General features: G+C 48.1%; 1 protein-coding gene across 1 annotated transcript in view; it reads right to left on the bottom strand.

The window, feature by feature from the left end:
* Positions 1-10,383, bottom strand: part of LOC142558439 (uncharacterized) — a 73,430-nt gene extending 63,047 nt beyond the window's left edge. The window contains exon 1 of the mRNA XM_075670574.1: positions 9,782-10,383. The gene's annotated coding sequence lies outside the window, so the exon portion shown is untranslated. The remainder of the gene's footprint in view (positions 1-9,781) is intronic.
* Positions 10,384-24,383: the final 14,000 nt, after the last annotated feature.

The raw sequence follows: 24,383 nt of genomic DNA, 5'->3' as shown, positions 1-24,383 counted from the left end.
TTATTAAAATAACGTAATAAAATCCACAATACGTCCAAATGTCTACAGCTATCTTTGACACTTGTTTGAAAACCTTTCTTTAGGACATGTACCTGTCTTTTGGACATGTTTGTAGGCTATCAAGTGATGAGGTACACATGTTTAAATGGCATGAATTTCCTGGCAACGCACTGCAGTTTGCGTCAATTGAAACACTGCCGCAGCAAGCTTCGTTGCTGCAACCCCAAAATGAATGCATGTGCCACATCTGCCGTTGGTCTCCAGTCGACCATATTGTAGTAGCCTAGCACTCTTACAGCTGTGCTAGATATTTTGCCCTTGCGCAATAAATTTTACTTGGAGTCAGTGCTTGTTTCACATATTCCCTTATGTGGGGACGTGGTTTTTTTAAAAACAGCTTATTTTTTGATGAAAATTTAATGCAAATTCTTTTGGACCAGATTTCTCACGCTGGTTTCAAAAATGTAATGAGATTTTGTATATAGCCAATAGTTCCAGAGAGAAATAAATTTAATTAGGTATTGTTTATCTGTACAATAGCAAGGACACTACCAGCCGGAAAGTTAGTTTTGACATGTGGCTGGATAGTAGAAACTGTAAGAAAAACAAATCCAGGATTACATTTTATAGGGCAGGTATTAACAATTTTATAGCAAATTAAAGTTTAACGTTTAGAAATCGCTCTCATGTGGTGCAATGAGTGGCCAACATACAAATTTCCTATGCCAGAATTTAAAAATCTGCTCCTAGTATCTCAAGCTAAACGAATGTAGCTGCATGCCACTGCAAAAATAATGGCTGTATGTGCCCTGAAGGTCAGTATATTGCTTCTACAAGTTTAAAAAACACCAAGAACAAGCCTTTAAGAGAACACACACAAAAAAAAAAACACTACAAAATACCAAAATATTTACAACTGCCATTGCATCAATCGCCTCTGGAAATATAGTCCGCCTGGTTGCAGTCATTCTGGTGATGCCTTCCGAGCACCCACTGCAAGTTTTCAGCAGAGGCGTGCTTGTTTGCACGTCCTCCTGTTACCTGCCGGTCTTTCTCCACCATGCGCTTGGTGTTGCCAGGATTCAGCCGCAGTTTTTTCAGAACAGCTGCTGAGGATTTCTCGTTCCCAGCATTCGGAGAATTTCATTTTGTTTTGAACCTTTCCACGTTGGTATCACTCAAGATGTGCTTCATCAGACAAGCGCTTATACATCGGAAGAAGTGCCTCATATGCATGGGGTGGAAGATTATGGCAGCGCTTTGGAGCAGGCTCCCCTTTGGCCTTTGCAGCATTTTGTCGACACCATGATTATGGGCCTTCTGGACAGAGAGAGCGATTTGACGCCACGTCATTTGAAATAATGTGGTGGTGCATGGCTGTGACTGCATGGCATCTTTGCATCACCCACGTGCGATTTCAAGGCCCAACAGTAATAATTACTCAGCTTAGTAATTAGGCTACCAGTTAACTTACTCTTGCCTCCAAGGCTGCCAGTTCCAGAGCAATTCTGCTTTGATTAAATGAGGGTGCGCAGCACAGTGCTCATTCTCTTGTCAACATGATTAACACAGTCTTCTTTTCCTACCGCTATGTATCCATACATTCTGGCTTAAGAAAAGTGCAGTTGTCACCATTCAAAAGTAGCTGTGTACTGCATCTTATGCTTTTACAGTACCCTTTAAAAAAGTATGAGTGCACCTTCAACTTCCATCTGACCGGCTTTTACAGCAAAGCATGGCTAGAGTTCTGTGCATTTTTGCTCTCCGTGAACAAAAACTATCAGCCCCCGTAAGCATTCATACTCCCATTCATACATTTCGCTGTGCCCATAAGGCAGATGCTATAGGCACTCAGCAAAATGACGCGAACAGTGCTTAAATTCTTTCTAATAATGCATACAACATACGGAACAGCATGTCGAAGTGTTATCATCAATGGCTCATACCTCCGTGATCAATGGCTCGTACCCCCGTACACCAGCAAAAAATGCAATGACTCATCCTGTAAGGTTCATGGCTACTCACTTTGCATGAATTAGTTGCGATGACGCTATTCTTGTTTTCGGTGATTTCAATGTGGATGTGTCGGTACCAAAAAGGGAGCAGTTTACTTACACGTTCTGTGTTGCAGACGTGTCCCTTGCGATACGACACCGATTCCAGCCCAACTGACCACCCAGCAGTGTACGTGCATCGAGTTGACATTATCAAAGAATGTGATTGCAGTTGCAAGTGAAATAATGGCCACCGATCAAGACAATAAATTAGTGTGTGTGCTTTCGTCGCGTTGACCAACCCTCAAGACAATAAACGGGTTTCATTTTGGAGGGAAGCTCTTAGGTGCCTGTTCCTGCAATGAGTGTCAGCATGCTCAGGGTAACTGAGCGAACGAGCACAGCTAAGGATGCAAGAGCAAACACGAAAGGCAGCGGAGGATGAAAGACGGTAACAGCTAAGAGAGTGCAAGGAGCATACAGCAGAAGCATGAGGCAGAAAATGGAGGAGGAGGGCATGGCGAAAGCATGAGAAAAACATAATGCAGCGCAAGACAGGCTCTGTGGCGACGACGGCTATGAGATGGCGACAGAGCGGCCCACGTCAGTTGGATCAGTCAGTTGGACACAACTGTAGGCTATCAGGTGACAAGGCATGCGTTTAAATGGCATGGAGTTCCTGGCATTGCACTGCAGTTCGTATCAATTGCAATTACAGCATGTTTCACTGCTGCACTCCCAATACGAGGAAGCGTGTCAGGGGTGGAGGAAAATGAAGAAAGCGCACCATAAAATTGTCAAGCAAATATTTGGACAGCAGTGGAGGGGTGGGGGCAAACCAAGAACCATCGGTTAAGAAAAAGGTTAAAGAAATGGACAGGAGTGCAGACGAAATCAGCACTGTGAACATTCAGAACTTCCAAGCAGGAGATTGCCAAAGAAAACATCTACGGTAATTCTAGGGGAAGCTTTTTGTTGTTTGAAGTTAGGACAAGTGTTTCGTGGACTAAAATGTATCGAGTCAAATACCAAGGATTACACATTATGCGGTGCGTGAGGAGAGGAATACTTTTCTGTAAAGTGCTTTGCCCAACAGAGGAATGGGGCTGATTTTTTTCAAAGCATTGGGGTTTAGGGACAGTCTAGGCAAAATTGACCTTAAGCAGGGAGAAATAAGCAAACGGAGGTCATCCGATTGGTGGCGCAAGAGTGAAATTTTACTCCCCACGAAGTATAATGTTATCACTAGTAACGGCTAGGTGGCGTGAGCTGCCACCCAATATAAGGAGTTTAGCTTTATCCATCCATCACCAGTTTACTGATGACGCCAACGATAAGGCATGCGGCGAGGGCGTCACCAATACCATATATGGAAAGAAAGCGCTGCATGAGCGCAGGTCTGTCTGCGGCGGCAGCTGCTGTTAATCGTGCCCAAGCATCACCCATCCGCTGCCTCTTGCGATCTCCCGATGAGCGAGGCAGTCGCGCCACACTTCGCTCCATTTGCAACGTGCCACACGAGACATTGTCCGCGCTAGCCAAATATTTAGCGAAATGAAAACTGCGCCCCAATTTCGCTTTAGGAAGTATCGTAATCGTCGGTGAAATTTTTTTTATGCCAGTGCAGGACGACTTCGGCTGGCAAGTAGTGGCTGGCCGAAGATCACGAGCTAGCACAAAGGCTGTGGATGAGGGGAGCACATTGCCACGTAATCAGCGAGAGCATGGCGTCAAGAAAACCCCCGTCGGTGGAATTGTGAAGAATTGGATTATCAAAGCTTCAGGGATGCCTCAACTGCCTGAAGAGCACAGAAAGATCATTATACGGCCTCGAGGAGGGCTCAATTTGAACAAGGTGAGCACCACCCCGATTGGTTCCGCAGTCATTGAGGCGTCCGGCCTAACGGAAGAGGAGGCCCGTGAAGATGTCTGCCCAAACTTCACTCAAAATATCATCGTAGTCAGCACACCTAAGCCCAAACATCCTGCGAAGTACGTTAGAATCAAGTCTTTCAAGATTATGGAAGCGGAATACGAGGTAAATGCATACGAAGCGGCACCACATGCCACATGCAAAGGCGTCATCCAAAGAGTGGACATCAGAGACTCCCAAGCTATGATAACAAGAAATATTGTGCATGACTTGAACCCGCTTGCACTAGCTGCTAAGTGCATCAAGACGTCGGGACCGGTCATTGTACTTTTTCGATGGACTCAAAGTGCCCAATTTTGTCAGGTATGGATCCACACTAGTGAGATGCTACCTTTACAGGAAGCAATTCGACGTCTGCTTCACCTGCGGAAGGGTCGGGCACCGCTCTGATGTGTGTCCAACACCTGACTTTGTTCAGTGCAGGGGATGTGGGGCTCGCAACCCAGGAGATTAACGTGTGTATACCTAAGTGTAAATTTTGTGAAGGCGATCACCCTACCGGCGACAAGTTTTGCAAGAAAAGATTTCAAGTCCCTTACGTCGTACGACTCGGTCGAAGAGAGCGCAACAGGACTCGGTCGTCAACAAGAGCGCAGTCGGAGGCGCAACAATTGGCGCCCAACCATCGCCCCGAAGACAGGGAGCACTCACGCTCCAGGAGTCACACCAGATCCAGGCATCGTTCACTATCCAGGGAGAGAAGGCGCTCCAAGTCAAGGGAAGCGCAGGTGCGCTTCGTGCAAAGGGACTCAATACCTGGTGAGAAGACGACGCCAGGAACCACCTGGGCTGACAAAGTCAAAGGTATGGCGAGGGTTGCTGGGGGCGCCTCGGTGGCTGTGGGTGATGACAATGATGCCAGAATAGAGCAATTAATTAAAGAAGTAACTTCTTTAAGAAAAGCTAGTGAAGAATTGACCAGGCAGGTAGTAGAGCTTCGTAAAAAAGAGCAGTCAAGCCCTGCTAGAGTAGAGATAGATAGACCTGTAAGCAAAAGCCTACGATCCAGGGGAATCCAGCTCCCCTGCCCCTAAAAAGAGAGCGGTGAGTTCCGAGGATGATTGTCTTCTCAGCCCTCAGTGAAATAAAAGAGGCAATTAAAGCGATAAGAGAGACAGTGAAAACGACCAACTTTAAAGTGAACAAATTGTGGAAATGGAGGCTAACGACGGAGAAAAGACTTAGGAAAGAGGAGGCGCGAGGGGATGACGATGAGTATCTGCCATCAGAGGCGGATAGTATAAAGTCCATTCCTGGATTGTTGGAGGCCATCACAGAAAGGAAAATAGGGGGTAATAGAAAGGCAGCCTCACCTAATAACAATGGACAGTAACCATGGATGAAACGTGTGGCAATGCAATTGTCGTGGGTTCCAACACAAAAAATCAGCACTGCAACAGGTGATCAGGTCATCTGAGGCCAGGCCAAAGGTAATTATGGTGCAGGAAACCTTAGCAGACGAAATTATGCTTACTGGGTACAAAGTTATATGTAGAGACAAAGAAATGGGGAGGGGGTTGGCGACCCTCATTGACAAAAAGTTGCCATACATTGAGCATGATATTCACCTTAGACATTCCAGGTTTGAATTTATTCTAGTTGAGATAATACTTAAAAGGAACAGAGGTAAGACACAAAGCATTTTCTGCTTGAATATTTACAGCAGTTCTAACGACATGAGACAGAGGTTTAGAGCACTCTTCAACAAGGTGCTTTCGGTTGCCAAAAACTCCCCGCTCATTATTGGAGGGGACTTTAATGCTCCCTATCACTAATGGGGATACACTTGGAACACAAAGAAAGGAGAGGAGCTATGGAGTTTTTCCATGGATCTGGGGTTATGCTTACTGATCCGACGTATCCCACCCGTTGTGGCACGTCCACAAGCAGGGACTCCACACCAGATCTTATTTTTGTAAACAATTCAAGAGGAGCCCATTGGGAAAATTCAAACTTGGATCTCGGCAGTGATCATTACATCATACACATAACCATACGCATACCGAGACAGGAAACTAGAATCTTCAAATTCACTGATTGGGATCAGTTCAGAAAAATCAGGGCGAACAGAAGGAAAGTGGGGCCTCTAGATGCCGAGCAGGAGCCCTTTCAGACATGGGTCATCCAGCTGAGAGAGGACATCAAAGAGGCCACTAAAGAAATCAGGACAGAGGAAAATATTGAAGCTATGGACAGCAGGCTGGCGCATCTGATTGAGGCCAAAGAGGCTATATTACAGAGATGGAAAACTCAGAGACTTAACAGAAGGCTAAGGAAAAAAATTGCGCAATTAAACAGAGAAATTGATGATCATTCGAAGATCCTCGTGAAGCAACAGTGGGATGAGATCTGTAATTCGGCTGATGGTAGACTCAAACATGGAGGTAGCTGGAACCTCCTCAAGCACTTTCTCAACGAGAATGAAACAAGGACAAGCAAGAGAAGAGCTATAGCTAAGTTGGTTCATCAGGAAAGCCAAGATAAAACAGAGAGGGATATCATGGATAGTCTCGCAGTCAAATATCTCCCACTTAAACAACCAAACGAATGAGACGAGAGCCTAGAATATACGGGAGGCATATGTGAAGAACTTGACCGGGACTTCACCGAGAGTGAAGTGAGGGCGGCTCTTCACAGTCTTGATGGTAGATCAGTGGCTGGAGCTGACGGAATAACTAACAAGATATTAAGAAATCTAGATGATGAATCAATTTATCTTACTGAACACTTCAATGAATGTTGGAGAAAAAGGGTATACTTAGAGGAATGGAGGGTGGCCAATACTATTCTCATACCAAAGCCAGGCAAACAACGCACTCTGGGCAACCTCCATCCTATTTCCTTAATGTCGTGTCTAGGCAAAGTTATGGAACATGTCATCCTAAATCGACTCACGAAATACGTTAAGCAGAACGACATCCTCCCATACAACTTGATCGGCTTTCGTCCCGGGCTGTCAACTCAGGATGCTATGTTGCTGATCAAACACCAACTTATACAGGTCAGCCCAGAGCATACGAAAGCTCTTTTGGAATTGGATGTGGAAAAAGCTTTTGATTGTATAAAGCATAAGGCAATACTTGACGTTCTCTCGGAGATGGGTTTAGGTAAGAGACTTTTTAACATGATTAAGGACTTTCTTAGAAATAGAAGTACACAACTCATGCTGGGTGAGCTTAAATCAGAAGCTAAGAATTTGAGAAATAGGGGCACTCCACAAGGGGCTGTGCTCTCACCCATGCTATTCAATTTAGCAATGTCCAAGGTTGCAAGAAATCTGGAGAAAATTTAGGGTATACATTATGTGATATATGCCAACGACATAACTATATGGAGTGCCAAGGTTGACAGACAGACATGAATGTAAGACAGACAGAGACCAGATTACAGGAAAGTTTATATGTTGTAGAGAACACACTGAAAGACATGGGGTTGAAATGCTCGGCAGCCAAATCAGAACTCTTAGTCATTAAACATCGCAGAAAAGGGCGTAAACCAAGATGTTACATACCGGAAGATGAGCCAAGAGTGTGCTTATACACTCATGAAGGATCCGCAATCAGGCTAGTTGAAAAAAATCAAGGTTCTATGGTATCACATAGCTGGAAACAATGCTAACTATAGAACAATACAACATATCTCGAATAAAAGAGATGAAGTCATTAGGTTACTAAGGAGAATTACCAATAGACACAGAGGCTTAGGAGAAGACAGCGCTTTGAGGCTAATACCCGCCTTTGCTCTCTGTCACTTCACCTATGTGGCTGGATTATTCAACTGGAAGCAGGCAGAACTTAACAAACTTATGTTGAATTCCAATGGCGGAGTGAGGGCGGGAGTAAGGTGTTCCAATGAGAGAGTCGGAGGGGATTCAGAGCGGGAGTCACTCTGTGGAGCAGAAAAAGATGCTCCGCCAAAATCGGCGGAGTGGACCAGAACTCTGCGTGACGTATTGCCTTTACCACGTTTGTCTGCTGGGAGGCGCGACCGGTCACGACTCGCGAGGAAGCAAAAGCTGCTGCACGCTTGACGAGATATCCATTCCGCACTTTTAAAAAAACAACAGGTGAACGGCGCTGAAGAGACAAGTGACCGGTGCGGCGGTGCTGGGAGCAAACAGCGGAAGGAAATGACAACACGCAAGGTATCCTGGGCAACTCTGTGATAGAACTCCCGCTTCCGCTTTGCTCCGGCGTCGCAGGTGGTGTTCCACTTGCGGATCTGGAGGCGTTGCTCTGCGCCAGAGTCGAGTGCTCGCTCGCGGAGTCCGTCGGCTGCTCCGACTCCGCCATTGGAATTCAACATTAATGTGATGCTCAGGAAGCTCGCTAAAGTAGCCCTAGGGATAACCAGTAACGCTGCAACCGACAAACTCACGAGTCTAGGGGTGCACAACACAATGGAAGAAATCGCGGAGATCCAACAGCTAGCGCAACACTTAAGATTGACAAAGTCATGAGCTGGCAGGAACATATTACAGTCAATAGGTGCAGAACTGAATACATCAAGTAGCCCAATAGAGGCTCAAGTAGAATTAAGGACTGAAGTTAGGAACAGATCAGAACCAACCCTACCCCCAGAAACATGCATCCAGAATATAATGTAGAAAGGAGAAAGGCAAGAGTTAAAACACTCTTGCAGGAAATAGGGCAGCAGAACCAACTGGCAGCTATAGTTGATGCTGCCTGGGTGAAAGGTAAAGAAGCATATACGGCCATTGTATCAAATTATCAAGGGAAGGTGCAAGACGCTCTCACTATTTTTATCAAGGACCCCATGGTGGCAGAACAAGTGGCAATTGCTCTAGCCATCAGGAGTAATAAGTGGGCCTGCATTTACAGCGATTCGAAATCCGCTGTAAAGTGTTTTGATAAAGGCTACGTAGCTGGAGTTGCAGCTAAACTTTTTGAAAACATTGGGATTATGAGAACTGAAATCCGATGGTTTCCTGGGCATCTGGGGAAAGTGGACGAGACTCTGGTAAATCTCAATGAGGTTTCTCATGACTTGGCATGAGGACTTGCTAGCCGTGACAGTCACAACCGAGCTGTTCACCATCAAGCCAGGAAATCTAGAGATCATTTAACAACATACAATGACGTCACCAAAGATTACTATTTTGGACGCAGACAATTCCCATTGCCACATTCAAAACTGAACAGGGCTCAGGCAGTCTCACTGCGCTTATTGCAAACGGTTACATATCCCACACCGTACACCATTAATACAATATATACAGAGAGGGAGATTAAGATGGACTGCAACGAATGTAATGGCATCATTGGAATCAGACATATGCTGACGGGGTGTCCCGCGACTCTCCCCAACCTGGTTGAAGAATGGACACATTGGGAGAAAAGGATTCAAAGCCCATTGAAGGGCAGTCCAGAGGGCCTGTGATGTCACTGAAAGGCTTGGCCTGACAGTGCCAACGTGGGAGCGGCCCGCCTTGGCTTAAGAAGTCGAGCCTCCGGACCTCATTACAATAAAAGTTTTCAAACACACACACACACACACACACACACACACACACACACACACACACACACACACACACACACACACACACACACTGCAGGTTTTGCTGTGCATGCCTTGGTGAGAAACGTTCATTGCCGCGAAAATATCGTTTAGGGTGGTTTGGTGATTGCCAGTGCTCTGCATTGTCCGCACAGCGAGAATGTTCACGACGGGCGGCTTGACTTTTGTTTCGCTGTTTACACGCGGTGAACTTCACCTCCGCAACATTACCGTAGTTTCCGCACTCGACAGCCTACTTCACAGCAAGTCTATAATCCCGCTCATATTTTCGCACTGTGACGCTAGCACCACACATCGTACACTTCACACATACCGGCAACGCATTCTCAAATTCGCAATGATGAAGCTCGTAGCAAGCTCGTTTGTTCCGAGCAGCAGCGACGTAAACGCATCCAAAAGGTACGATTTCCACTCAGTTACAGAAGTTGAAGCTGGCGCTTGAAGTTTGTTCTTCGTGAATTCGTTGAGAGCGCTAACGGGAGCTAGGCGTAATCCGTAGTTGGAGGCTTCGTCGTCGCTCGACCATGTCGACTCTGGGAGCGAGACGTTCTCGATGTCGTTGGAAATTAGCAGTGCTGAGTGCTTCTTCAAGTAAAACTCCCCGTCTTTCTCTTCCTTTTCTTCCATGTCGTCATGAGGTCATGTCGTCGGCGCACACAAATATCACCGACGATTACGATAAAGCGAATTTTGAGCGTAGCTCCACACGTGTTTTCATTTCACGTCTCATGCCTGTCTCGCGCGGCACGTGCGGCTGGAGAACGCGAGAGCCAGTGCGAGAATAAAGAACGAACGTTGGCCACAGAACACCTATACAAACTGCGTTGGCGACGTTACCACACACGCTGGTGCTGAGTTCAAGTTATCGCCACAGAGCGCGAAAAATCTACCGCGGCGCCACGCGGCGCATTTCAGCGTTCCAGCATGAAGCGCGTAAGTGGAGTTACTGTAATATGACACTTTAGTTTGTGTTTTTTATGCTAGGGGCGCTCAACGCGGCTAAATATGAGTAACTACTTAAGAGGAAAAAAACGAAATGAAGAAAGAAACCATTTATGATAACTCAAAGGGAAGCTCATTACTTTTCTAAGCGAGATCGGGATGCCTTAGAACACGCACCTATAAAGCGAGATATAAGAAGGAAGAAGAAGCATGTGCTTGCTGCGGTAAAGCTAGGGAAACGACGGAGCCCTATTTTATTAGAATGTGAAGACGTCTACCCAGCGGTCGATTTAGCACCACTGGTCTCCTTGAAGCCCTTGGGTTCAGCGGGAGCAGTGGTAAAGCAAACAGGTCCGCAATAGACATTAGAGAGGCGATTGGAGGATTGGTGGAAGTAGGGAAACGACAAAAGACGAAGACGTACAAAAGCACAGTTCGCAATAGGGGATCAGAAAATTGGGACGTGGCAGTTCATAGGGCTCTTTTTTTTTTCATTGGTTAACCTAGGTATAGGATATTAGATAGCATAGTAGCAAGCGCGTGGTGGCGCAACCCACCACCCCGTTCCAAAGGAGGCGCTCATAACATCCATCCACTTATCCATATTCCATCTATAAATGTACATATAATAACCAACAAACATAGTTAACATGTCATATTGTTTAAAAAAGGTAGGCGGCTGTTTCTAGTGGACTTTTGTTAATAAAGTTTGTGTTTATTACTTGAATAAAGTTTTTGAGACCTCACCTACGTTTGATATGCAGCAGCCCACTGATATTGATTGCAATACGTGACCTCACGGAGGAAGGAAACCGTGCGTGACGTTCATCGATTCAAATCGTACGGCCGTACGGCGGTAACATGGGCGGTCCATGTGGGCGGTAATGTTTGCGAACGGGGTGGTCGTTTTTTTTTTTGTTTTTTTTTAAAGCAGCATCACGCAGATTCGTTTAATTAGATAACAATAATATCTCAGTCAGTTTATGCGTCCAACATTCGATAGCGGCCACCAAGCGAACGTGTTTAAAGACGGTGAATTTTATCAGCTGCGGCGTTTCAGTGCTATAACGGCTGCATGCACGGCTTTCGTCGTTAGCGCCGTGTAATGACGTGTTGCTTTTAAAAATTTGCTAGCTAGCGTGAAAATTTTCCACTGGAACCTAGCACAGTCTGTCTGGAAACTACCCACGAAAATAGATTAACCTTGCAGCCTCAATAAAAGGTGTGTTCACCGCCGAGTAAAAAAGCACTGCTTCGCATTTTAAACTTTGAATTTCTTTGTGTGCGAGGCGGATAAAACAGATTCCGGTAGTCATTTCTTAAAAATGGAAAATAATAATTATAAGGTTGTTGCTCTTCAAAGAAAATTTAAACAAAGGTCTTGTTATTTTGCCACGTTGCTAAAATTCCCAAGACGGAGTACAGCATAAATAAATAGTTTTGGATATGTTTCTACATAAATGATACGCTGCGATAAATTCACTGCACATTAGTGCAAGTGTGATTCCGGTGATAGTTGGACTACTTGCATTTAGTAGACACATGCAAGGACACCAGTGAAAGAAATGCACACTCAAAACAGCGTTGTGTGTACGTACGTTTGTGTGCTTTTCTGTCATGGAGCGTTTTGTGGACTGTTCTTAGTCATACATGAATCACAAACTCACCCACGCTTCCACTATAGTAATTGAGGCTCTTTCTTATGTTGACTCCAGTTTCCAAGATGCTGCTAATATTTGATCACCCCTTTGGAGTCTCTTGTCTCTGGACGTACAAGGCAACAGTGAATGTGTCACCACTGCGCCAGAATCCTCACAGGGCATGTTTCTGAACACTTCACCTATAACCATGATTTGTTCATTTATTTGATTAAATTTTGTTTCACCATTTTTGCTTGCATGTTTGTCATGGTTTCATCATTTTTCTTTTCAGGAAGATGGACAAAAGAGAGATTATTGGTCTGCAAGCTGCCCACGCCAAGCCATAGGAAGCTCATCGGTCACCATAATGACAACAGGTCCTCTTGAACTATGTGCCTCACCATGAAATGTTTGCAAGTTTACCAGATAGAGGGGTGTGAGCATCAGGAAAGCAGCAGTCTACAGTTTTGCATCGTACTGAGCGGCAATGCCGAAATTTTACATACAAGCTTATTTGCATATAAGGGCAATTTATGACAATGGGAGAAGTAAGATGTTGACTGCCAACTTGTTTCTTTTCAAGTCATAGCCATGACGACCAGAAGAGAAACAATTTAGCAAGCTCTAGCTACTTGCTAATTCACAAACTATGTCATCTGCTCTTTGCAAATCAGTTTGACGGGCATTACTTCCAAGTATCGCATGCTCCCTCTCAACATTAATTTGTTACATGAAAATGCAAATAGCTTTAAAACCTTCAGAAACGCTCAATGCAATTTTGAAGAAATTATACTTCATGTTGACTGAAACCCTGGCAGTCACTCTTCAGTTTATTATTCTATCTTTTATTTAAAGTAGTCCCTCAGGGATGGCATTAAAACGGGGAGTAGTTACAAAGTAGTAGAGTAGAGCAAACACACACACAAGTACAGTGAGCTCTGGTAACGTAATGATTCTCCTGAGCATACACTTAATGTTAGTTAGTGTTTTGCAAAAAAGTTTGCTGTTGGTGATGGCTGCCATACTTGAGGGAAGGTTGTTCTATTCCTGAGATGTACGGAAGATGAAAGATTGAAAGACTTCGTGCAACATGATTAAATTCCTACCTTACTGAAATGATTAACATGGTTTGAAATGTACTGAGGTCGCAGTATGAAGTCGTCGTGAAGTGTGGTGAGATAGAAACATTTATCAAATAGTGAAGTACTGGCAACATTGTGGCAGTAAGCTAGTGGAATAAGTGCTAAGTTAGTTTTCATTGAGGTACTTGTGGTACGGTTATAATAAGAAAGAATGAAACGAGTGGAGAGAAGTAATAAGATTAATGCTACTAGGATCCCCATATGCGCTTGGTGTGGCCAAAATATAGCCATAGTTCTCCGAGTATGGCTGCTGAGGCTTTCTCATTCATGGCATTAAACTTCATTATAGCTTCAGCCACAGCTAGCTGCTTGCACAGTGAACAGTAACGCATGTTGAACTCCTTTGTCACAAGCGCTCATACCATAGATCGGAGACTTTCGTTGTTGTTTTGAGTCTTTCCTCGTTGACATTGCTCAAGTGCTTCATCAGATAAGTGCTTATACACGGGAACAAGCGCCTCACATTCACGGGGTGGCAGATTGTGGTGGTGCTTTGGAGCAGGCTCCCCTTAAGCTTTTGTGGCATTTCGTCGACCCCATAATTCTAGGCCTTCTCGACAGAGAGTGATTTGGCATATAACGTCATTCAAAGTAATATGGTGGTACATGGCCATCATTGCCCTAGGCGTGGCCTTTGCATTCCCCTCACGCGTTTTCAAGGCCTTTAATTATTACCAATTAACAGTAATAATTACTCAGCTTTGTAATTAACTCACCAGTCAGCTTACCCTTGCCTCCAAGGCTGCCAGTTCCAGAGCACTTCCGCTTTGATTCAGTGGGAGTGTGCTGCACAGTGCCCATTCTCTCGTGAACATGATTAACGCAATCTTCTTTTCCTACAGTTACATATCCATGCACACTGGCTTCTCGTAAGGCAAGGAAGGTCCAGCTGTAGCCTTCCGAAAGTGGAGTTGTGTACCTCGTCTTATGCTTTTGCAGTGCCCTTCGAAAAAGGATCAGTGCTGCTTCAACTTCCATCCAGCTTAATTGCGACTGGCACACGTCATCCTGGTAGTTCGGGTCGTCACCTTTAGGCGCCCATTCGCACCCGGCAGAAAAAATTGCAGAGCACCACAAGATCGAGGACTAAGCGTGTCAACAACTCGGTCACCGTGCCAACGCCGATATGGGACGAGTGGCCGCACGTCATCCACGAGCCTCCGTACGACACGGCAGTTAAATGTGCATTGTTTGTCTTCTATTGACCACATAAGCTGCGGCCGGCTGCTCGCTTCTCGCGCTCCTCGGCGTCCGCGGCAACCTTAAGCCCGGACGTCAGGTTAAAGCACCGCCCTCGCCATCGAGTAGCGGCGCGCGAAAATTCGCTGATGCGCGCGCGCGGCGTCAGCGCACCGAACGCGATGTTTCTCGGCTGGAATTAGTTTTTTTTTTCCAATTTTTGGGCTACCAGTATGAGAGTGCTGCCCGTACACATGTGCGGCCCTTACTCGAGATTATACGGCTGTCGGAAATATACATTGCACTATACTCCCTGTAAAGCGTGCACCGCCGTACATATAGACACGTTGAGGCGAAGCCACCGTATGGCCCACTTTTGGGAACTGGAGAGAATCAGCTTGGATTACGCAGAGATAGCGCGAGGCAATGATGCCTAGAAAGTGGCTTCGGCTGTGCCCACAAGAAGCCACAGGTCAAATTAACAATGTGGGGTTAATTAGCGCCAATATCATGGCACGATAGACTGCGCTATGTCCCCACAAGCCGCTTGTGGGAGGAGGGGGATCGAGTCAACAAAGTGTGAATGCTAAAGAAGACAAAGTCGATGTAATCCAAGCACGGCCGTGAACCGCCCTCATTGGATGTAATCTAAGCTCTGGCAGATTCAAACATTGTGCGAGCCAGGATGGATGGTGTCTTCCGCACGCGCCTACCTAGTGTTGGAGGTCACGCACGTAATCTCACGTCTCGGAGACTCGTTGAAGGCGGAGACAGAAGAAACAGTTTGCTACCATCAGTTCCCGCTCTTCATCGCGCCACCGTTTTTGTGACATCGAGTGTCGGCAGTCATCGAGTGAGATATCTGTTCACGTTTCTTTTTTCATGCGTGACATTGGTAATTACGTGGTTATTAGATAGCTATGTGTGGGCTGAATAAAGTATTTTGTCGTGTTATTACAACATACATTAGACCTCACGTGATCAGCAGCACAACGTCATAGCCATGGACTATCACGTTTAGCAACAATAATTATCTGAAGATTTTCTACAAGCCTTCACAGATGTCTAACCCGAGCCTATGCTTCCACATTTTACTTCTCCAAAATTCAAGGATCACTTTCAATGTGAATGACATTTGATGTGCAATAAAGCCTGGGGAATTTAGCGTTTTCGAAGATCTAATCGCCACAAACTATTAACTACAATACTTTAATTGCATCCACAAACCAATTAGGGCATCTTAAATAAATCGTCAAGAAAACTTAAAATCCAGCCAACAGATATGACGTAGCACGTACATCTCTATGACGTCAGCATATGTGATGTTCATAAAGAGTCTATAAACGTCAATAAGGTATCGGCTACTTATATTTACAAAATAGACGTTAACAGGACGGCCTTGATGTTATGACGAGATGTGGACGAATCATACCTGGATGTTGACAGGATATTGGTGGTTCACTGGGATATAATTATAGGATATTTGCAATGTCTAAAGCATATTATGTTCTATGCACATCTATGGAACATAAATGGTTATCTGAGACAGAGCAGCCATAAAGTTGTGGGCCTCGGGGTTTGCAATAATCGGAACCGAGCTCACAAGCCTGTTCTCTGAAAGCACGCAATTGTTTTATTTGTCCTGTTTACCACTGATTTACCATTGATTTACCATTTTGACAGTGATGCGACTGTTTATGGAGTGTTACCTCTGCTTCAATGCTTGTCTGAAATAAGTGAAATGGCGTGTTTTCTAGCTGCCCTGTTAGGCAATCCAATCAAAAGAACAAGAAAGATGGTTTTAGTGCAGTGACTGAGTTGTAATTATAGGGATAAACGGATAAAATGTACACCGCAATGCAGCAGCAGAAAATGTAGTTCTGTCAAGATAGTATGCAGGATACAATTGCATTAGATTCCAGTTATGGTATTTACCTGATTCTGTCGCGTGCCTCCCCCCACCCCCTACCCAAGAAAATTGGGTCGAAAATTGCCCTGCATGGTGAACTCAAATTCAAAACTAAAAGCGCATTTGTACGCTTTAACACACGACATGACTGCATTGGGGTGAAGATGGCTTTAGCAAACCGGCCGCCATTGTGTAACAAATTACACGCTGGCTCATCTTTGACGTCGAAGCTGTTAAGGGCTACTTACCCCAGAATCGTGTCCGTGTGTTAACACAAGACTATCATCATCAAGGTTGGCTTCAGTGTCATCGTCTTCCACAGCTGGCTCGTTGGCGCCTCTCGGCGCTGCCGCGCGCACGCGTTAGTGCCACTGCTCCCGCGTTCGTCCTAGTCATTAATTAAGAAACACAAAGACGTAACGAATTTTACAGCGCATTACAGCGAAGCCGTTAAGGGCATGTTCCGCCACGATCGTGAGCGTGTGTAGGCACAAAACAACCCATACGTGGGCCGATCCCGAAGATAGTGCATGCAATACCGGGACGACTTACGGCGGAGCTGAAGCAGGCGTTAAGCACTCCCTATACGTAGGTTGCGGACTGCAACCTGGAAGCGCCAGAACATCTGCATCATTCGACGCAGCTCGAAAAGCGGCATTCAGAGAGACCATCCGCAGCGCTGTGAGTTCATTTTTCACAGATTTACACGCTTTGACAGCAGCAAGGCGGCGGCCACTAACGAGCTTTGGGAGAGAGCCTTGGCCAGCTCCGACCTCGAGGATCAGCAACGGCTGATTGCGAGGGCCCAGGACGCGGCCCGAGCTCAAGGCATTCTGGAATGAGGACGCCTCTCCAAAGCTGCATTTACCTAATAAAAATGTTTATTCTCTCTCTCTCTCCCGCCAAGCTGAGCCTACGGAGGATTGCCAAGCTTTGCTCCCCGAGGCCACGCGCCTCGCGCCACGGCCACGAGCCTCCTGCCCGTGCCCGAGCCCGAGCTTTGAGACCGAGCTTTTCACCTCGTGAAGCATCTGCCCGCCGCGTACTGGCCCTTCGAAGGCGGGGTACGCTTCATACCCAAGATGGAGTATCAAGTGGCGGGGGAGGATATCTCCCCGGAAGAGGTTACCCAAGATCAAGGCTGGCAGTCTGCGGGGGCCAGAAGAGTTAGCGCCAAAACGCGCACGGCTGACACTAATGCGCCATCGCCCCAGCCGGGAGCGCGCCGTGGCAAATCAGGCGGTGCTGCGCTAAAATCCAAAGTTATACGAGCGGGACGAATGCCCTCACTTCCTCGAGATGACATCAAGATTGTGATCAGGCCGCGATGTGGACTCAATATCTTTAAGATTGGCGTTGTTACGGTGGCTGACGCAATACTCGCCACCACTGGCATCAGTCAGGAAGATCTATGCCAAGATACCTTATGCCCGAATCTACAGCAAAATATTATGGTTGCCAGTACTGCCAAGCGCGAGAATTCGAACCGCTAAGTCCGGATGAGGCAGATGCTCATCTCGGGCAAGGTATATGAGCTCAGTGCCTACGAGACGGCCCCGCACTCCGCGTGCAAGGGGGTGATCCGCAACATCCCTCTTCAAGACGGCCCTGACGTCATCGATGCCAAGATTGTCAACGCCAATAATCCACTCGCCTTAGCAGCGAAGAGAATAGCTCAAACCGGCACGGTCATCGTCGCGTTCGACGGGCATCGTGTACCGAACTTTGTCAGGTATGGACCGCTATACTCATGCAGTGCTCACTCTACCGCAAGCAAATCGACGTGTGCTATACGTGCGGCCGCCTCCGTCATCGCGCCGACGTGTGTCCCAATCCAGATGACGCTATTTGCCGTGGCTGTGGTGCCCCAAGTCCCGATGAGCAGCATCAGTGTACCCCCAAGTGTAAACTCTGTCGTGGCCAGCATCTCACGGCTAATAAGGACTGTGCTCAAAGGTTCAAGATCCCATACATCGTGCGTCGTCGTCGCAGTGAGCGCGCCAAGATGGCCGGTGCCGCGTCACCGTCCCCTCAGCGGCGCTCGGACACTGCGGAACTCGTCCAGGCTTCGTCCACTCCGGGTGCTCAGCGCAGAGGACGTCGCTCCCGTTCCAGGGGCCGCTCGAGAGTCCGTTCCGTATCCAGGGGCCACTCCGCCTCCAGGGCACGTTCCGGCTCTCGCCGTGGGTCCAAAGGACGGGCCTGTTCCCGGGGCCGCTCCGGTTCTCGGCCTCGCTCCAGCTCCAGGCCGGGGCGCGACACGTCGAGGCGGACCAGGTCCCGCTCCCGCACGCCCACTGCCCTTAGAAGCAAGTTCACGCTCTCCTGGGCCGACAAGGTTCGAGGGGGACGTGAGGGTCCAAGAGGTGACGACCCGCCTCGCGATTCGCGCCACGCACACGAGCTCGAGGAGTTGCGACGGGTTAACGAGCAGTTGAGAAAAGAAAACGCGCAGGTTAAACAAGAAATACGCAGGCTAGCTGCGGAGATGGCGGAGATTAGGAAGCTCGAGCTTTCACCCTCCTCGCCGCAACACGCTTTGGCCCCAGTCGCCATGGATACGTCCGAGACATCCCACGCGGCTCGCGCGCCCAAGCGTCGAGCGGTAGAGAACAGAGAGGAAGACGAGAAAATAAAATTGCTCTCAGAACTCAAGAATGCCTTCGCCAGCATGCAGGCTAGTTTAGCAAAGGTCGAGGAAGCTATAGCGCACCCAAAAATGGGCGTAGGTGCACTCAGTGAAGCAAATTAGAGGAGGTCGATGCCAGGAGAGAACCCAGCCCCGCTCCTTCGCAGGTCGCAGCACGACGTCATGTACTAGCACCACCGACGGAGGGCGCGATTCTCAGGGCCGTTCAAGCTTCCTCTCAGCCTAGCCATGGATAGTGCGGATGAGAACTTTAGTATCTGGCAATGGTACTGCGGAGTACCTGGGTTTCCCAATAAGAAGCCGCTTCTGCAGCAATATTTAAGAACTCTCACGGTTAAGCCCCAAATCATCGCTATTCAGGAAGTTGCAACTAGTACTCCTATCAAACTCGCAGGTTATCTGGTAGTATCCTCCCATTCAGGAGGTAGGGGAGTTGCTATCCTTGTCAACAAAAGGTACAATTGCCTCTCTCGCGACCTCGGCGCTTTTGATGATGGCATCGAGTACGTCATGACTGAAATCCTCATGAACCCACCCAGAAAGGGCCTCAGAAGAAACAGCCTCTTTATTCTCGACGTATACTGCAGCCCCAGCTTCCGCAGGGCGAGGGCGAACTCTCTCCTCAAGAGGGCCGTCAGCCAGGCTGGTGGGCACCCCCTTGTCGTTGTCGGGGATTTCAACGCACCACATAGGGTGTGGGGGTACACCCATGACACGCCCAAGGGACGCGAACTGTGGCAGACTGCGATGGAGCTGGATTTGACCCTTATTACCGATAAGGACTTCCCCACTAGGAGAGGCAACTCCGCATGCCGGGACACTACCCCAGACCTCTCTTTTGTCAAGAACGTAGGGGAGGTCAAGTGGGTCAACAAGTCTCTAGACCTCGGAAGTGACCACTACGTGATCGAAGTCTCCCTCCCGATTGCCCGCTATAAGACGAGGAAATTCAAGCTGATCGACTGGGACGTGTTCCGCAAGATCAGAGCCGAGCGCACACCGATGGCCGAGACAGATTTGGAAGGTTGGTGCAAAGGGATCAGGGATGATGCCGCGGCGGCAACTAAGGAGGTCGTCACTGAGCTCGACGTTGACAAGATGGATAGCAGGTTGGCGCACTTGCTGGAAGCCAAGCAAGCCCTCCTCACGAGTTGGAGGGGCAGAAGCATAACAGGAGGCTCCGCAAGAAGGTTTCGGAGGTTAACAGGGAGATTGAGCAGCACTGCAAGAACCTGTGTAAGCAACAATGGGATGAGCTCTGCGAATCCGTCGAGGGTCAGCTCAGATCAGGCAAGAGCTGGGGTCTGCTCAAACACCTTCTCGATGAGGGCAGCACCACATCCAGCCAGAGACGATCCCTCGCGCGAGCCATCCACCTCGCTATGGACTCTACCCCGGACGAGTTGATTGTCGACAGGCTCATAGACAGGTACCTGCCGGTCGCGGATAGCCCTGCCCCTACCCACTTCCCGGACTACGCGGGGTGTTGGACCAGGACTTTACCACGGCCGAGATCCGAGATGTCCTCTTCTCACTCAATGTCAAATCTGCCCCTGGCCCAGATGGCGTCACTAACAGGATGCTGAGGAATCTCGATGATGAGTCGATCAACTTTCTCACTTAAAGGATTAATGAAGTCTGGCGCAGTGGACAGGTCCCCACACGGTGGAAGGCGGCCTGCACGGTTCTCATCCCCAAACCCGGTAAAGCACCAGGAATAGAGAATCTAAGACCAATTTCCCTGACGTCCTGTGTCGGTAAGGTGGCAGAGCATGCCCTGCTCAACCGACTCAAGGTGCACATCGACGCCAATGGCATGTACACCCACAATATGATTGGTTTCAGAGCCGGCCTCTCGACACAGGACGCCATGAAGCTGATAAAGCATCAGATCATCGACCGGAGCACAGGAGATACCAGAGCCATCCTTGGATTAGACCTGCAGAAGGCGTTCGACAATATCTCACACGAGTTCATTCTCCAGTCTATTGTCGGCCTCGGGCTCGGGAAGAGGGCCTACGACTTCTTCCGATCCTTCCTTAGCCAGAGAACTGCCAAGCTCAAGATCGAAGGATACCTTTCGCAAGAAATCACCCTCGGTTCACGCGGCACGCCTCAGGGCTCAGTCATCTCGCCAACATTATTTAACATCGCAATGATCGGGCTTTCTAAGGAGCTCGCGAAGATTCAAGGAATCAACCATACCATCTACGCAGATGACATCACCATCTGGTGCGTCGGTGGGAGCGATGGCCAAGTTGAAACTGCCATGCAGAGCGCCATCGATGCGACCGAGCGCTTCCTCCTCCCCACTGGGCTCAGATGTTCTCCATCAAAATCTGAGCTACTTCTCTACAAGAAAAGACCCAGAGGCGGCGGCCATCGTGATTGGAAACCGGCGTCCGAAAGCGAAATACGGCTATTCACTGGTGACGGGTCTCCGGTGCCCAGAGTGGACTCGCTCAGAATATTGGGGACGTATATCGAGTCTAACGGTTCCAATGGAACCGCACTCAGAAAGATCGCCGCCAAGACGGAGGGTGCTCTCGATCCTCCGAATTCGGAGGATTGCCAACAGGCACCGGGGAATCAAGGAAGACAATCTCATCCGCATTATACATGCTTTTGTTCTCTGCCACCTTTCATACTCGGCGGCCATGCATAATTGGTGTGTTGCAGAGAGGAACAAGCTCAATTCACTCATCAGAAAAGTCTTTAAGCTTGCTCTCGGCTTACCTGCAAGCACCCACACCGAAAACCTGTTGAAGCTCGGAGTCCACAACACGCTCGAAGAGATTATCGAGGCACAAGAGCACTCACAGCTGCTTAGGCTATCCGGCAACCCGACGGGCCGAAAGATACTCGATCGACGAGATGGGCCTCAATCCTGTCGACCAGTGCCCTGACGCCATGCGGATTCCCAGCGACATCAGGTCTCAACTGCACATCACGCCCCTTCCCCGCAATATCCACCCCGCAAACAACGTCGGCAGACGTCGAGCCAGTGGTACAGCTCTACTCGAGCGTGTCCGCAATAACCACATTGAGGCAAGCTTCGTGGATGCCGCGGCATATGTCCAACAAAAGGCATTCGCCGTCTCCATCATAGACTCCAATTCAAGGCTCATTTGCTGCGCTACGGTACGCACTTCGAGGCCCGTGGTAGCCGAACAGGTTGCAATCGCGCTGGCTGTGCTCGATGGTCGCAGAGAGGCAATATATAGTGATTCCAAGGCAGCCATTAAGGCCTACCAAATCGGTATGATCTCCCCACAGGCCCTCCGCATTCTCCAAAGCGCCAAAAGTATCTCTCCGCATTCTCTGATTTGGTTTCCCGCTCACTTGGGGTCGATTGAGGGTTCTCCCTCTAACCCTAACGAGGGCGCACACGAGGCCGCGCGAGGACTCACTGACCGCGCCGCCTCAGCAGTCCCCCTGCCCTGTGGGGAACCCTTGCTTACGTATAATGAAATCACCACACACTACTATCTGTCAAGACAGGTATTCCCCCTCCCGCACCCCGCCTTATGCAGGGCGCAGGCGGTTACCCTTCGACTTTTACAAGCCCGTGCGTACCCTAACGTCGCGGTTCTTCATGCCATATACCCTGAAAGATATCCCAGTGCGGACTGCCCTGCCTGTGGACTATGGGCAACATTGGACCATGTGTTGTGGGAGTGCGAAGCCATCGGCTCCTCCTTCATCGAGGATAGGTGGGCTGCGCTCTTGGGCAGCCCCGAACTCAGTGACCAAACCCTGGCCGTCCAGAGTGCCCGCGACAGGGCCGTCAAGCTCGGCTTGGCGGTCCTTACGTGGGACTAGCCGGGTGGCGCGGGGTCTCCCCTACGTCTTCTCTTGACCTAATAAAGTTATTTCACTCACTCACTCATGCCGGGCCAATCCGCGGCGGAGGTGCAGTTTGCCATTAAGGGGCCCACATACACATACTCTTCGCTGGTCATCCTTCTTGACAGAGTTGAAAGGCACTTGACTTTTCTTACCAATCACTCGGGTGCGCGCTATAGTTCTACTTCGTTTCGGAGCCTTAATGCCATTTCTGCTTTAGTTGTCTATGCTGGTCGGACAGAAAGCAGGCGCGCGTTTGATTTGGGGGCGTGTTAGAATCTCCCTAATGGACGTTAAGAACTGTTGCTGCATGACTGTAGCCTTCAGCTAGCACTGGTGATGAAGGCGATGGCTCCTGAATATGTTGCGTCAGATTAGGAACATGCTAAGCGCGCCCGTCTGAAGCGTTGGCGTCCAACTACCGCTCCCGGGAACCATCAGCTAGCACCATGGCAGGCCAGCTTCGATTAATAAACTGCAGCTGTGGTGGCTTTATTTTTCGCCGCCTCCACAGAGTGTAACATTGTAGTCTTGTTGTATCAATAAAGAAAAACTTATTAAAACATAAACACTTTAACTAGGAAGCACAATTATGGCAAATGCAAAATATGCCACAAATGTATTGATAGATGCGCAGAAAGGACTGCAAATTTGTAGGGGCGCCGAATACTCGAAACTTTCAAATAGCAAATCGAATAGTGGCTCATTCGATTCATTCTTCGAATCAAACAATCACTATTAGTAAATGCGCATCTTTTTAAAAATACTTTCAAAACATCAACGGTGCCAAATTAATCATAAGATTGGAGCAAAAGTATGGTAAATTTTCACCCACGCAGGGATAGTATAGACATAAAACATAACTTGTGTAGTGGAGCAGGCTACATCACTTAGGAAGCCATACTTTACAGGTTGTACAGGGATCATTCACACTCTCTGAATAGTCGTGTGCATGCGAAGAAACTACTTGTTTGCTCAAAGAAATTTTCACAGACAATATACGGCCTTCTACATAACATTACAAGAAACTCTAAGGTTCAGGGACCCGGAAACCTCTTGATGCAGTTTAGAAATCACATAATGCCATGAAAAAATCCATCAATCCGTTCATCCACAAGAGAACCGCACACCCCTAACCTTTAGCGCTTCTTGCCTCTGTGGCGGGACATGTGGCTTGTAAGGTGGTCCTTCCGCGAAAAGGATGTGCCACAGTGTACACAGGAAAAGGGGCGCTCTCCTGTGTGGCAACGCACATGCCGCTTCAATGTTGAACTGTCAGTGAACGCGTCTGGGCACAGATGGCACTGGTAGGGGCGCTCGCCTGTGTGCGTGCGTAGGTGTGACTTCATGTGCTTCTTGTGCTCAGTCGCGTAGGCGCACAGCCGACAAGAATGCAGTTGGCCTTGTATAGACACAAGTGACTGGTATTGCTCCAGAGACCGCAATGTGAAGGAACCTGCAAAGCCACAGCGGTTACAGAAAAGTGATGCAAACAATGGCGTCACACTCTATGAAACCGGAGTGCTATACCCGACAATCAAAAAGGGTTGCCACATTTGTACATGAAGTATGTGATCTACTGTCTAGACCCACGTAAAGGCCACACC

The sequence above is a fragment of the Dermacentor variabilis genome, chromosome 9, assembly GCF_050947875.1.
Source record: "Dermacentor variabilis isolate Ectoservices chromosome 9, ASM5094787v1, whole genome shotgun sequence".
NCBI classification, from domain to species: Eukaryota; Metazoa; Arthropoda; class Arachnida; order Ixodida; family Ixodidae; genus Dermacentor; species Dermacentor variabilis.
This window is presented reverse-complemented; position numbering and strand designations above follow the sequence as displayed.